Source organism: Ornithorhynchus anatinus, chromosome 3 (genome assembly GCF_004115215.2).
Source record: "Ornithorhynchus anatinus isolate Pmale09 chromosome 3, mOrnAna1.pri.v4, whole genome shotgun sequence".
Lineage (NCBI taxonomy): Eukaryota > Metazoa > Chordata > Mammalia > Monotremata > Ornithorhynchidae > Ornithorhynchus > Ornithorhynchus anatinus.
The window spans coordinates 70475756-70491230 of NC_041730.1; the positions used below are offsets into that span (position 1 = coordinate 70475756).

Sequence of the window (15475 nt, forward strand, 5' to 3'; positions counted from 1 at the left end):
TTTGATCAAGTGAGACTACATTAATACACTTAGCATTTTCTGTGAGAAATAATCTTTTGTAGATGTTGCTCACTTAGCACTCTATTTTCCTAGAATCATTCAACCGATATAGTAAGTGAAAATTAACATGGATCTTTATACACCTAAGTTCTGAGTACAGTTGTTATATTGCCACGACCTGGAAAAGTGGAAAGAAATCAGGGAATACCTCCCAGAGAAAATGGGATTTCAAAAGGGTTTTGAAGATGGAGAGAGCTGTGGACTGGCAGATTTGAAAGGAGAAGTTCCAGGCAGGAGGAAAGGTTTGGGCAAGAGGTCAGAAGTGGAAAAGTTGAGAGCATAATGTTGGTATTTGTTACACGCTTACTATGTGCAGAGCACTGTTCTAAGCGCTGGGGTAGACACAGGGGAATCGGGTTGCCCCACATGGGGCTCACAGTCTTAATCCCCATTTTACAGATGAGGTAACTGAGGCCCAGAGAAGTGAAGTGACTTGCCCACAGTCACACAGCTGACAGGTGGTAGAGCAGGGATTCTAACCCATGACCTCTGACTCCAAAGCCCGGGCTCTTGCCACTGAGATGGAGAGGTTGAGTAGAGCGGATGAGTTGAGAGAGCTGGTGGAGGAATTTGAAGACAATGGTCAGGAGTTTCTGTTTCTTGTCTTGTCTTATGCTGTCGAGTTTTCTCTGACCCATAACAACTCCATTGATACGTCTCTCCCAGTATGCCCCACCTCCATCTGCAATCGTGCTGGTACTGTATCCATATAGGTTTTGGGGGGATAATTACGAAAGTGATTTATCATTGCCTTCTTCCACATGGTAAACGTGAGTCTCCGCCTTCGACTCTCTCCCGGGCCGCTGCTGCCCAGCACGGGTGAGTTTTGACCTGTAGCAGATTGCCTTCCACTCGCTAGCCACTGCCCAAGCCAAGAATGGAATGGATAGGCCTCTGCTTGACTCTCTCTCCTGTAGTCAAGACTGGTAGAATATTGGAAACTCTCCAGGTGTGATTGTGAGAGAGGGTTTTCTGCTTCTTGTGGTACCTAATTTTGCACCCGCTACCATGTTCTAATGAAGCAGTTTGCAACCTTTTTCTGCAGGAGAGTCAAACAAAATGAAACCTTTGATAAATGAGTGCACAAAGTGTCATGCAATTTATGGCATCTACACGATACGTGACATCATTACATCACAGCACAATGTGGTAATGTTACTGTACTGTGTAGCTTCTGCTGCCAACAGAGATGGGAAAGGGCAAGGGAGAAGGAAGAGAAGGAGAGAAAGGAGCAAGTAGATGAAGGAAGAAGAGAGAGGAAAAAAGAAGGGTTAAAGGAAGAGAGCAGGGAGATAGGAGGAAATGGGATGGGAGGGTAAAGAAAGAGGAAAGAAAGAAGAGGTGAAAGGAAAGCTAAAGGAAGGGAAGAGTCAGGATTATGGGCCATTACTGGCAGTCACCCAATTCCTTAGAACAAGGTCCTGTTCAAGAGCTACGTTTTGCTCCAAGATTCATCAGTTATAGCTCTAGAGTTATTTATAGGTTGTGGACCCTTGTTCTAGAGAATTCTACCTCTTTCAGAAGTATGTGAAAAATTAAAATTGCGAAGGAGACAGTTGGCTAGGACATAGCTTTGTTGCCAACCTTTATACTTTGCCATGTCATGAGTCACTATTGGCAGCCTGTAGGTGCCCATGTGGTTTAAAGACCATCATTTGCTGCCAGTTCTAGGGAGTGAATAGTATCCAACCATGCCTATTTATTTAAAAGTAATTGTTGATTTGCTATATGCATGGAAACACTCAGGAAAGTACAAATTGGTGTCCAACCCGATTTGTTTGTATCCACCCCAGAGCTTAGTACAGTGCCTGGAACATAGTAAGTGCTTAACAAATACCATAATAATTATTATTATTATCTCTCAAATCTGCAATCTTGGCATTAATGGTGATTCCTCCGTCTCTTTCAAATCCCATATTCAATCTTTCACCAAATCCTATCAGTTCTTCCTCTAGATTTCTGAGATCTGACCCTTGCTCCCCATCCAAACAAAGGCCAAGATGGTCCAGTAACTTGTAGTGTCCTAACTTGCCTTCTGAATCGGATTTCTTGCTAATCTCCCCACCTTTAGCATCTCTCTTCTGCAGTCTCTACTTGATTCTGCTACCTGATTTGTAACATGTAGTTTTGCATGTCTCCCCACTCCTCGGAATCTTCCAGTGATTGCCACTGTTCTTTACATCAAATAGAAACTCCTGACACCAAATCAGCTATTTTTCTTCCTAATTATTCATTGTATTCTCCCACTGCACCCCACTTCCCACTCCTTGTTTCCATGAATCTAACCTACTTCCTCAGGATTTCGCTCATATTCATCTCTTTTTCCTCTCCCCTCTTGGTCATGTCCTCCCTGCTGCCTGAAACTACTTTTCTCTTCTCATCTGATAGATCACAGCTCTCGCCATCTTCAAATCCCTCCTGAAATCACATCTCTTCATGAAGATGAGAGGTGAAATGTCATCTCTCATCACCCCATTTTACATCCTCCAACTGGTAATTCAATACTTAACTTCTCACAACCCCCATAGCACCTATAGATCTATCTAATATATTTCATTTCTTTTTCCTAAAATTTATGTAAGTACACCTCCCCCTCTAGGTCTGTAAGATCCTTGAGGATAAGGGTCATGTATAATAATTTCTATTCTACTCTTCCAAGCATTTAGTACAGTGTTCTGCACGCAGCTGGCTCTCAGTAAATGCTATCATTAACTGATTGCTTGACCTCCTTAAATTGGAAAGATGATCCAAACAGAATGGGATAAGATGCAAAAGGGACAAGAACAGAATAGTATTCTGTCAAATGTGACAGGATGGAAAGAGAATATTTTGGACCAAGTTCAGGAGAAAAAGGCAGGTCACAAACAACTACAATCAAAAAGTGTCAGCATTGTAGTTCAATGTAAAAAAAAAAAAACCCTACAATGCACTGGGAGTATCAACACTAATTTGATGTGTGAAGACCAGGAAATAATCCTCCTACATTGGTCAGATCATTGTCAGTGTGCTGTGTTCTAGTTTAGACACTGTACTATTAAAGGGAATGGGAAAAAGGAAGGTAATCCAAAGAAGAGCAAAAAAATAATAATAACGAAGGAATAGAAAATGAATCTTACCAGGAAATATTAAAAACATTAGGTACTTCAGCCTATAGAAGACTAAGAAGGAGAATTTAATAATTGCCTTCAATTATGTAATTTTTTTAAATTGAGGAAGATTCACTTTTGCAGATCTAGAAAAGAAAAAAATGTGTTTAAATTGAAGCAAGAGATTTTGGTTACACAGAAGAAAGTTGTTTGCTGTCAGTGTGATAGAACAATGCAAGAGATTGTGTGGTCTCCTTCTCTGGAGATCTTTTAAAGAAAAAATAGACACCAATCTTCTCTGAAGCATTGCCATTCACCTTCCTGAAAGCAGGGGTTATCCTATTGTCCCCTTGATATCCCTCCTGATTCTCCTGTTCTTTGATTTTACTATTTAGGGTCTGCACCAAGTCTCTAGGCTAATGATTTAATTTTTCAAAAGAATCTGTTTGGGCAATGATGCAGTGCTGGTCAATTTTTAATTTTGGGTGTCCCAAAAGACATTTTATGCATGATAGGAGAGGGGACTAAATTTCATAGTCATCCTCCCCGCAACAGTCCATGTTTGTTCATAATGATTGGGAAACAGAGGGGTTTTTTTGCTTGTTTTGCTTTGTTTAGTTGTGTTTTCATGATATTTGTTAAGCACTTACTATGTGCCAGGCTCTGTACTAAGTCCTGGGGAAGATACAGATAATTAGATTGGACACAGTCCACGAACCAAATAAGAATCACAGTCTTAATCCCCATTTTACAGATGAGGTAACTGAGGCACAGAGAAGTGAAGCAACTTGTGTGTAGCCGGGATTAGAGCCCAGGTTCTTCTCTTACTAGCAGTCACATGACCATGTGACTAGACCATGACCATGTGACTAGCTACTAGACCATGCTACTTCTTAGTTGTTTTTTCACCAATTGATATTATACACTCCTGATCAGGGCTTCTCTTAATTTATGAAAGATTGGTCTAAGGTGTTTCCTCCCAAAGTTTAGTTGGGAGAAAAATGAACTTAGTCTTCATCTTTTCTAGTTATTATTATTATTATAATGATGTGGTAATGATAACTGTGGTATTTGTTAAGTCCTTGTTATTTGCCAGGCACTGTACTAAGTGCTGGGGTGGTTACAAGCAAGTAGGATTAGATACAATCTATGTTCTATGTGGGTCTCATTTTACAGATGAGGTAACTGAGGCACAGATAAGTGAAGTGATTTGCCTAAGGTCACACAGAAGATAAGTGGCAGAGCTGCATTAGAACCCATAACCTTCTCACGCCCAGGCCTGTGCTCTATCCACTACACATGCTGCAACTGAAGCCTTAAGACTTCACCACAGATGCGCCCTCTACTTAAAGAGAGAAAATTTCTTGATTCCAAAATGAGTAAGGGAATGAATACTGATGGGGCAGGTCCAATGACCCAAGCATGAAGGTGAAGTGAGAGGCAGTATGATCTAGTGGACAGAGCATAAGCCTTAAGTCAAGAGACCTGGGTCCTAGTTCAGGCCTCATCATTTGCCTACTGTGTGACCTTGAACAAGTCACTTAACTTCTACATGCCTCTTTCCCTATCTATAAAATGGGGATAAAGTACCTGTTCTCCCTCCTCTTTTGACTATAAGCTCCATGGACTCAGGGATTGAGTTCAATTTGTACTTAATGTGTCTGCCCCCAGGATTTGGCATGTAGTAAGCACTTAAAAAATACAACTACTACTGGTAATAACTATGGCATTTGTTAAGCACTTGCTATATGCCCCAGGCACTGTACTAAGCACTGGGCTGGATACAAGCAAATCAGGCTAGATTCAGTCCCTCATGGGGCTCACAATCTCAATCCCCATTTTAGGGATGAGGTAACTGAGGCACAGAAAAGTGAAGCAACTTGCCACACAGCAGACAAATGGCAGAGCTGAGATTGGAACCCATGACCTACTGGCTCCCAGGCCCGTGCTCTATCCACTACGCCAGGCTGTTTCTCAACATATAACTGTGACAATAATTATAATCATTACATAACACTATAACAATATACAACAATAATATTATAATACAATTGTCAGTATCATTAGGATAAGAAAATGGCAGGAAACAGACTGAAAGAAAAAATAAAGAGACTGAAATAGGGTATGAAAGAGAGAAAGAGAAGCAGAACTAGATTCAGGCATCTAAGAAGCAGGGGTGATAGACATACAGAGGTAAATTCATCGTATCCAGAGAAGGCACACACACGTGTTTGTGAACGTTTAGCCACCCAATCACAAAGAGACACAGATATGCTTAGTACAGAGGCAGTAAGGGGAAGTAAGAAACAGTAGCACCCTACCTGGTCCCCAGAGTTACTTGATACTAATGCCTGCCAAACCACCACTGTCTGAAGCAGAAGTGGGAAACAAGGAGGAGAACTCAGAGGGGATCCAGCTGCTGCTAGGCTCACCTGTTGGAACTTAGCTTTTCCTGCCACTTCTGCTTAGTTAGAGGTTGCTTGAAGAGTAAAAATAATTATGCTATTTATTAGCGTTTATTAGATGCCAAGCACTGTACTAGGCTCTGGGGGTAGAGGGAAGATAATCAGATTGGACACAGTCCCTGTCCCACATGGGGCTCAGAGTCTGAGTAGGCAGAAATAGGAGTTAATCCCCAATTTACAAATGAGGAAAGTGAAGCACTGAGAAGTTAAATGACTTGTCCAAGGTCACACAGCAGGCAAATGGCAGAACTGGGATTAGGACCCAGGTCCTCTGACTTCCAAGTCTGAACTCTTTGTACTATATCATGCTTCTTCCCTACAGCCTTCTGTAAACCTTTTAGAATTCTTGCCGTTCTTGTCAGCACCACTCTTCACCATGGCCAAAAGGAGGGCATGTGCCTGTCCTGTCAGCATCCTAGCAGATAGAATGTTGTAATACAAAGTGACAATCCCACTGAGAGAGGAGCATTTGATCAAGTTGTTCTTTAACCTAGGTTCCCTACTTCTGAAATAAAAACAAGACATTTAATCAATCCGGACAAAGTTATTTCTCAAGATCCCCATGGGTTTCTAGTCCACCGTATCTGAGCTGCTTGCTGACAAGCACCTGAGAATGTATTCATTCAGAAAAAGCCGATATTTAGACTTTTAAAACAATGAGTGATTCCTTCAAAGACCTAAGACCGCCTCCCCCACCACCACCACCCACCTACCATGCTTAAAAGTATGAAATAAACCACAAAGTCCAGAGGCTTTTCCTATCTTTCCGTAAACTCTCTGCATGTTAACGATGGAACTGATCCTCATTTTCTGTGAGCTCTGTGCAGATCCAAGAATTCAGGGAACTGCTACTAGTGCTGCAGCTGCACTTCTAAAGGATTCCAGGAAATCTTGCCTTCTGTTCACCTCCAAGGGATTCACTGCCCAGATTTTCCCACTGAATCTCTCTCTTTGAGTGTGTCCCCATATAACTTCTCTTCTTAAAATGCTCATTTTGGTCTAAGTCCCATAACGGATTTCTTTCAGTCTCCATCCTTTCTGCCTAATGTAGTTATGTAGAAGCGGTTCGATTTGATGGAAAGAGTTATGGGCCTAGTAGTCAGAGGACCTGAATTTTCATCCTGACTCTCCCACTTACCTGCTGTGTCGGGCAAGCCACTCAATTTCTCCGTGGTTCAGTTTCCTCATCTGTAAAATGGGGGAGACCTTGCTTGTTTTCCCTTCCCTGAAAACTACGAGCCCTGTATGAGATAGGGACTATGTCCAACGTGATTATCTTGTATCTACCACAGTGTTTGACACATAGTAAGAATTTAACAAATACCACAATATTGTTCCCTTTCTGCTTTCTGGATTGGAACGGTCATCTCTAACCCAAGCCTGTAGCTCAGAGGGCACTAGCACTCAGTAAATAGCATGATGTAATAGATCCAGCACGGGCCTGGGAATCAGGTCATGGGTTCTAAGTCCGACTCTGCCTATTGTCTGCTGTGTAACCTTGGGCAAGTCACTTCACTTCTCTGAGCCTCAGTTACCTCATCTGTAAAATGGAGACTGAGACTGTGAGCTCCCTATGGGACAGGGACTATGTCCACCTTGATTTGCTTGTTTCCACTCCAGCGCCTAGTACAGTGACTGGCACATAGTAAGCTCTTAACAAATACCACCATAAATGTTAATTAGAAACATTAATAATTGTAACTATATTTTTTATTCATTTTCCTTTCCGTAGACACACTAAATAAACTTTAGCACTTCCTGAAGTAGAAGGGGTCAGCATCTGTCACCACGAGCACATAAGGATTCACTCTCAGTCTAGGAGTGGTTTGGAGCAACTCTTTTCTTTCGACACCAGCAGCCTAACCCTCAGGAAGTAGAGTAAATCATCTGGGCCTAAAAGTCATCCTGGAAATAAGTTGGGTCTGGGGGAGATCTAGCAAGATATCCAGTCTGGTTCCAGGCTAAAGATGGGTAAATGGGAATAAGCCTCAGATAAGCAGTCAAATTTCTGCTCCATTATCTCCCAAGCTCTGAACCTTTTGTTCTTTCCCCTCTTACTCAGGCTGCTTTTGAAAGGTTATAAGACCATTCAGAATCTCTGCACTGGTTCAACTCTCTATCAGATGATGCACAAAAAGGGCATTATTAAATTAGCAAGGCCATAGGACTGCCTACCCCAATGGTGGATACCAGCACTACTTTCTGCCAAGTAAAATCATTTTGGGGCAGGGATAGGGAGCAGTCTCTTCATCCTCTAAACCAATAGAGTCTCCTTTCCCCTCACTCTGGAGGAATTTAGCTGAACCCACTGGATGTGCCTGTGCAAGGCGAACTTGCTTTTGGAGAGGATTTTTCAAGAGAATATGTATGGGGCAAACCCAACAATGAAGTATGTAACAAATGTTATCTACATAACAAATATCAGTAGCTCTGTCCCCAAACCCATTCTAAAACTCCTTTGCTACCTATGTTGCCCTGATTGGTGAAAGATACTTTAGGCTTTGTTTATACCTCTTGCCCTTTATTCCCAAACTGCCAGACTGTGGTGACCCCAGAGCAGGGCTGTTCTCAAATTTCAGGCAAACCAGCATCATTCTAAGAGGGAGAGGGTTGCTTTCCATGATGTACCAGTACTATAAGATTCTCCAGTTCGCTCAAGTTCAATCACTAGTTAATTATAGTTAAAAAATATCCATTCCCGGGCTCTTTTTCATGAGCTCAACCTGAGGCTGGAAGCACTAGCTTTAACCAGAGTAGCACAGCAGATTGAGAAGGGCCTGGGAATCAGATGGACCTGGGTTCTAATCACAGCTCTGCCACTTGTCTGCTGCGTGACTCTGGCTAAGCCACTTACTTTTCTGGGTCTCAGTAACCTCATCTGTAAAATGAGGATGAAGATGGTGAGCCCTATGTGGGACAGAGATTGGGTCTCTAACCTGATTACCTTATGTCTCACCCAGGGATTAGGACAGTGCCTGGCAGATAGTAAGTGCTTAACAAATACCAAGATTATTATTATTGCTCCTTTTCAACACACAACCAGTTTCTCCCCATCCAGGCCCAGGCCCTGGTCCCTCCACTCAATCGGATGGGCCTTCGGGCCATGGGCAGTGCTATAGCTCTACCTGCATCTTGCTTGGAATCATCCTCAACACGACTTCTATCACTGAGCGGGACAACCAAAATGAGATATTGTACCAGTCGAACACCGAGGCAGAACAGTGCTTCCGTCTGAACCGTCAATCTGGGCCTGGTCGCCAGGATTTACTGAAGCTTCACAGAGCAGAGGATTAATAGAATGATTCACCTTACTTCCCCTTAAGATTTGCCGAGGCATGTGATCTGGCTCTGCTAAGCTGGTATAATGATGACAATCCTTTCTATTAACAAGGCTAAAAATAGGAACGGCAATAAGACCTTACATAAACCAGAAATAACACGTGCCAGTGTAGGCTCCAATCCCCCGTGAGCTTCGGAGACAGTGGCAAGCAAGTTAGCTCTGTGGAAAACACAGGAGCATATGCTCTAAGTCTTGCTCGTGACCTTTCCACAAATAAGTTAGAGCTCTAGCCCTTGTTGTCATTAATCAAATGATGCATCTCTTCAGATGGAGAGAAACAGATAAGACATAATATATTTATAAGCCCTATGACCTGATAAAACATGGATCCTTCTAACCGAATATCACCTCCTTTCCTCCAATCCATCATATTCTGGAAGAAATAAGGTGTTTGTAGCAAAACACGTTTGTAGCAAAACATTAGGCAAAAACCGTTACCAAGGGTACTGTAATAATTCCTTAATATGATCAGACTATTCCTTGACTCCGTTTTGGAGAGGAAGAAATTGTGAAGCAAAGGAAAAAATGTTTGCCTAGTAGACTGAAAACTTTCTAGGCTATTGAGAGGTGGAAAAAATAAATAGGATTACTTTTCCTACCTAACTTAGGAACACTTCTAATTGATGTCTTTCTTGAAGATTTTGAAAGGTTGGGTTTGTTATTTCATTTGGGTCACAGCTAAATGAGCAAATATTCAGGATAACTGAGGATCAAAAAATATATTATAAAGGCGAACATTGATAATTATCCAGTTAATTTGATCCATGCCCCAAAGAGGATTTGGAAATGTTTACGATCTGTATGGGCTGGTTAATAACCCTATGTCCCTCGAGAAAAGGGACCATCCCTTTTCTCTCTTTGCCCAAGGAGAGGGATTAGCATGTGGGGGGGACCCTGTGGACCTGCGTCTGGATGTTTTTGCAAGCAAAGTATCTCTGGCTTTCTTCCCAGCGGGACTCAGGCCCTCCCTGCTTCCCTCCACCCCCTGAGTGGGATGGAAAGGTCAAAGAGCCCAGGCAGCAGCGTCCTACGCAGACCACTGAAATACTTTTGGATAAAACCTTTCTCTTGATCAATTCCATTTCCACAAAAGATCTGCTTGGCATCCAGGAGCCTTGTTTCAGAACAGTCCCCCGCTGGCAGGAAGGGCGAAAGCAGTGGCATCATGTGGCTTTGGTCTCCTAATCCTCTGGTCCACCAAGCCGAAACCACCAGTGACCCAGTGTCTCCAGACTCCTTACCACCCTGGGGCTTCCACTAAATTGATACTAAGCGGCTAATGCAGCGGTGACGGTCGCTCTCGCTCTGACTGTTAGACTCTGAGCCTTGAAGTGTCTGAAACTCTGCTCCTCCTTCCACTATACTACTCTACTGCTGTCATTGTATTTATTATTAACCTTTTCCTTCATTATGTGTTTATAATGTTTCACCATACCTTATGTTTCTGTAACCAGTCCCCTCTTCAACTTTGATACTTAGATTGTGTTCCCCATGACAGATGGGCACCATGTCGAATTCTCACCCATCTGTATTTTCCCAATGCTTAGAGCAGGGCTTTGCACTTAGAAGGCACTTAATAATCAATCAATCAATCAATTAATGGTACTTCTTGAGCACTTACCATGTATGGAGCACTGTTCTAAGTGCTTGGGAGAGTACAATAATGCCATTGCTATTACTATACAAGTATCTAGATACTGCAGATTAAACAATGTAACTATAGTCAGAAATAGGCTGAATTGGAATTTACATCCTGAATTATTCAGATAAAATGCTAGTATCAAGCTATTCTTGAAGTATATTGGCGTTAATAGTCACGAAATAGTTCTTCTGTACCTGCTCTTCATCAGAAAGTTTAGAAACCAAGAGTTCCCCCTTCACATCCCTCATGCTTTGCAGATATCTATAATAGTAAATTGAAGTGGAGACTTGAAGCAATTATCTGGATAATCCAGGTGACACTAATGCTGGGGACCTGATATATCTAGATATTTGAAGGAAAAGCTTGCATTTTTTATATAATTGCCTTAAATTTCCACTCTTCTTTTGCTATGGTAGAACCCACCAGATAAAACCAGATGAAAGACTGGAAGCAAAAAAATTCAGACCACTCATAGCAGTTCTGTAGCACAGCCTACAGGATAAGGGGAAAGCCTCAGCTGAGCTGAGAAGAGATGTTTCTTTCAGCAGTTCTCATTAGCAACCTATCTAGTTAGGCTCGAGATTGTAGACTGTAAGCTTGCTGTGGGCAGGGAACATGTCTGTTACACTGTTCTTTCCCTAGCGCTCACTCAGTACAGTGCTCTGCAAACAGTGTCGTGCACCCAATAAGGGCTCAATCAAACTGTTTGACTGATTGCTTTAGGGCAGAGTCAGTGCCCTAATGACCTGATTGTATTGTAGACTTAACATAGTGCTTGGCACATAATAGCACTTTAACATTTTTTTTATTATTGGTATTACTACTACTATTATTATTATTATTATTGTTCTTACTTCTCTCCAACTGTGACTATGTGAGCCGGCGGTACAGAAGCAATAATACACTGCAAATAGATCTGCCCCCTTGTGTGAGAAAAGGGATAATGCTCCCTCAAGTTTACGAGTGTAAGAAGCTCCATCTGTGATCTTGTGATTGTCTGATCCACCATCAGAGACAGCAGACTGCATGTACATTAGTTCATTTCACTGATTTCCACAGAGAGGCCATAAGAAAGTTTGAAAGTCGGTCTCATGGTTTTCCAAGATGATTTTGATGATCAAAGGGATTCCATAAGCCCATAAAAATGAAAATATGCCTGTGGCATTCTCATCAACTAGCAAGCATTGGATCTTCTTCTCTTTACCTGCAACAGGGCATGTGGTGACCATATGGAATATGTGTGGGATGAAAGCATGAGAAGATTTCAAGATACTTGGATAAATTCAATGACTGGAGATTTGTAATGGGTTACTAGGGTGAAAGTAGAGGTGTAGAGGAAAAAGATAGTGATGTTGGATGGATGGTACAGCTATGACACCATTTAGTGGGTGTGACAAGCAGGGAAACTATCCCACTCACTCTGAAAAGCATCCAGACATCTCCTGGAGGTAGAACATTGTATTAGGTACTCGAAAACATAAAACAGAATAAACAGACATGTTTCTTGCCATCGAGGAGCTTGCAACCTAATGGGTAGAAGGGGGATGGGTCAGTGGAAGACAAGCATATACAAACAGGTGGTCAGAACAGGAGAGTCAGTTTGGGTTGAGAGAGGAGGGTGAGTTTGGGCAGAGCAAGTGAAGGAAGCAGTTAGATAAGGAGATAGCAGAAATAACTCCTTCCAGCCCACAGTTAGGACCTTTTGCTTTATGTGAAGAGAAATGGTTAGCCATTGGAGGTTTTCAAGGAAGAAAGTGCTGTGATACTAGTGGCTTGAGACAGGAAGGCCAGTTAGGAGGTTGATACAATAGCATGTCTAGGAGGAAGTGAAAGCTCGAACTGGGGAGCTAGTAAGACATTATTATGGAACATGAAATTTTTGCAATTTAAGTTAAACTCTGGCAGATTCGTTCATTAAAGATCAAATAAGGATTGGAATAAGGAATGAGAACCTATGGAAAAAAACTACTGGATATGGATGAACTGGATTTAAACAAAGCCATTACAATATGTCAAGCAGCTGAAGCTAATTTATTTTGTATGCAATTGATGGGAAACAACAATAGGCAGGGTTGTGGCAGAGGATAACCAGAATTTTCTCAAGCTGGATCAAATAAGAAAATAGGACAATGCAGTGAGAATGGAAATGACATTAAATTGTGAAAAATGTGGTGGGAGTCACCAACCACAAAGATGTCCTATATTTGGAAAAATCCATTTCTGCTGCAATGAATATAATTATTTTGCATTAGTTTGTAATAGCAAAAAGAACTCAGGAACCAAAAAGAAGAAGCATAAAAAATTGATTCAAAACGACAGCAGCCCACATGAGTAACTTCAAATGGATAAAGAAGGGTATTTTACTTGTTTTTATAATTTATATTCTGGAAAATTTATTTTAAAGGGGAAGAATTTGAGATACTATGTTCCTTTTTAAGAGAACAGACAAAGTCCTGGGGGAAAGGGCAGATAACAAGGACCAACATCTGACTTGTAAAGAATCCCAAGCATATCTGCTATTGTATTTATTGAGTGCCATTAGATGCCAAACACTGTGCTAAACTCTTTACATCAGACACAGTCCCTGTTCCACAAGGGACTCACAATCTAAGATCAATATGTCGGTTTCAATCCATCAATAGTATTTATTGAGTACATAATTTGTACCAAGCGCATGGGAGAGTACCAGGCACTGGTAGATACAATCTCTGCTCTCAAGTTACTTGTGGTAGAAGATCTCTATTGACAAATTCACTTTGCAGGGAACTAATATAATACCATCTGCCTGAAGAACTATCTATCTGAACTTTCATGATGTAGAATTATCCAGATAATTTTGTGGGTGGACACCCATCTCCAAATGTGGGAGCCCGACAACCCCAAACACCAATACAAGTTCCCAACCCCTTAAAAACATTCTGAAGCATTTTCTATTCCCTGGTAACTGTGACCTGAGAACGTGACATTTCCCATTCCAACCAACAAAATAGAGTAACCATGGACCTCTCACAAGCCACCCTTTTCATATGAGCTTCCAACCCCATCCCTTTGCACCTCTTGAAAATACCGTGGCGCAGTGGAACGAGCCTGGGCTTTGGAGTCAGAGCTCATGAGTTCAAATCCCAGCTCTGCCATCTGTCAGCTGTGTGACTGTGGGCAAGTCACTTAACTTCTCTGGGCCTCAGTTACCTCATCTGTAAAATGAGGATGAAGACTGTGAGCCCCACGTGGGACAACCTGATTCCCCTGTGTCTACCCCAGCGCTTAGAACAGTGCTCTGCACATAGTAAGCGCTTAACAAATACCAACATTATTATTATTATTACCTTCTTCCCTCTCTGACCACCATCTTCAACTGTTCACACTTCAGTGGCTTATTCCCCATTGCTTTCAAACATGCTCATGTCTCTCATATCCCCCCAAAATCCTCTTTTGACATCTCACCTCACTCCAGTTATTGCCCCATCCCCTCCTACCATTCCTCTTTAAACTCTTAGAGTGTGTTGTTAATACCCACTGCCGCGACTTCCTCTCCTCCAATTAATTCTCTCCTTGATCCCCTGCAATCTGACTTCCACTTTCTTCACTCCACCAAAACTGTCCTTTCAAAAGTCCCAATCAAATCCTTCTTGCCAGATACAACGGTCTCTACCCCATCCTCACTCTCCTTGACTGCTCAGCTGCTTTCAACACCGCCGACTACCCCCCCTCCTGGAAATATTATCTGACTCAGCTTCACGGACACTGTCCTCTCCTGGTTTTCCTTTTATGTCTCTGACCACTCATTCTCAGCCTCTTTCACGGGTTCCTCCTCTGGCTCCCTCCCCCTAACTGTGGGAGTCCCTCAAGGCTCAGTAGTTCTGGGGCCCCTTCTATTCTCCATCTCCACCCACTCCCTTGGAGAACTCATTCATTCGATGGCTTTTTCCACAGCTTCAACTACCATCTCTATGAGGATGCTTTCCAAATCTACTTCTCCAGCCTAGATCTCTCTCCTTTTCTCCAGTCCCATATTTCCTCCTGCCTTTAGGATATCCCTACTCAGATGTCCTGGGGACACCTCAAACCTAACATGTCCAAAACAGAACTCCTCATCTTCCCACCTAAATCCTATCCTCCCTCTCTCAAAAGCACTTAGCAATTTCCTCAACTCATCTCTCTTATTCAACCCACATATTCGATCTGTCACCAAATCCTGTTGGTTCGAACTCCACAACAACATTAAAATCCACACTTTACTCTCCATCCAAAAGGCTACCTCATTAATCTAAGCACTTATCCTGTCCCACCTTGATTACTGCATCATTCTTCTTGCTGACTTCCCTGCCTGCTGTACCTTCCCTCTCCAGTCCATACTTTACTCTGCTTCCTGGGTCATTTTTCTACAGAATCCTTCTGTCCATGTTTCCCCACTTCTCAAGAACTTACAGACGTTGACCATCCAGCTCCGCATGAAACAGAAACTATTTAATGCTTTAAAACCCTCGACCACCTTGTTCCCTCCTATCTTACGTCCCTGACTTTCTACTATGACCTAACCTGCACCCTATGCTCCTTTAATGCCAACCTACTCACAATACCACGATCTCATCTATCTCATCATCCACTTTTCATCCACATCCTGCCTCTGGCTTGGGTGCCCTCCTTTTTCATATCTGAAAGACGATCACGCTCCCCACCTTCCAAACCTTATTTAAAACAACTCTCCTCCAAGAGGTCTTCCCCGACTAAGCCCTCATTTCCTCTTCTCCCACTCTCTTTTTGCATCACCCTTGCACTTGGATTTGCACCCTATATTTACCTCACCCTCAGCTCCACAGAACTTATGTACATTTCCATAATTCATTTGTTTCTATTAATGTCTGTCTCCCCATCTAGGCTG

At 42.3% G+C, this 15475-nt stretch overlaps 1 non-coding gene across 1 annotated transcript; it reads right to left on the reverse strand.

Moving 5' to 3' along the window:
- Nucleotides 1-889: 889 nt before the first annotated feature.
- LOC114810708 lies at nt 890-1027 on the reverse strand. Its single transcript, XR_003758403.1, has one exon. It is a non-coding gene; the product is annotated as a small nucleolar RNA SNORA7 (small nucleolar RNA).
- Between the last annotated feature and the right edge of the window lie 14448 nt (nt 1028-15475).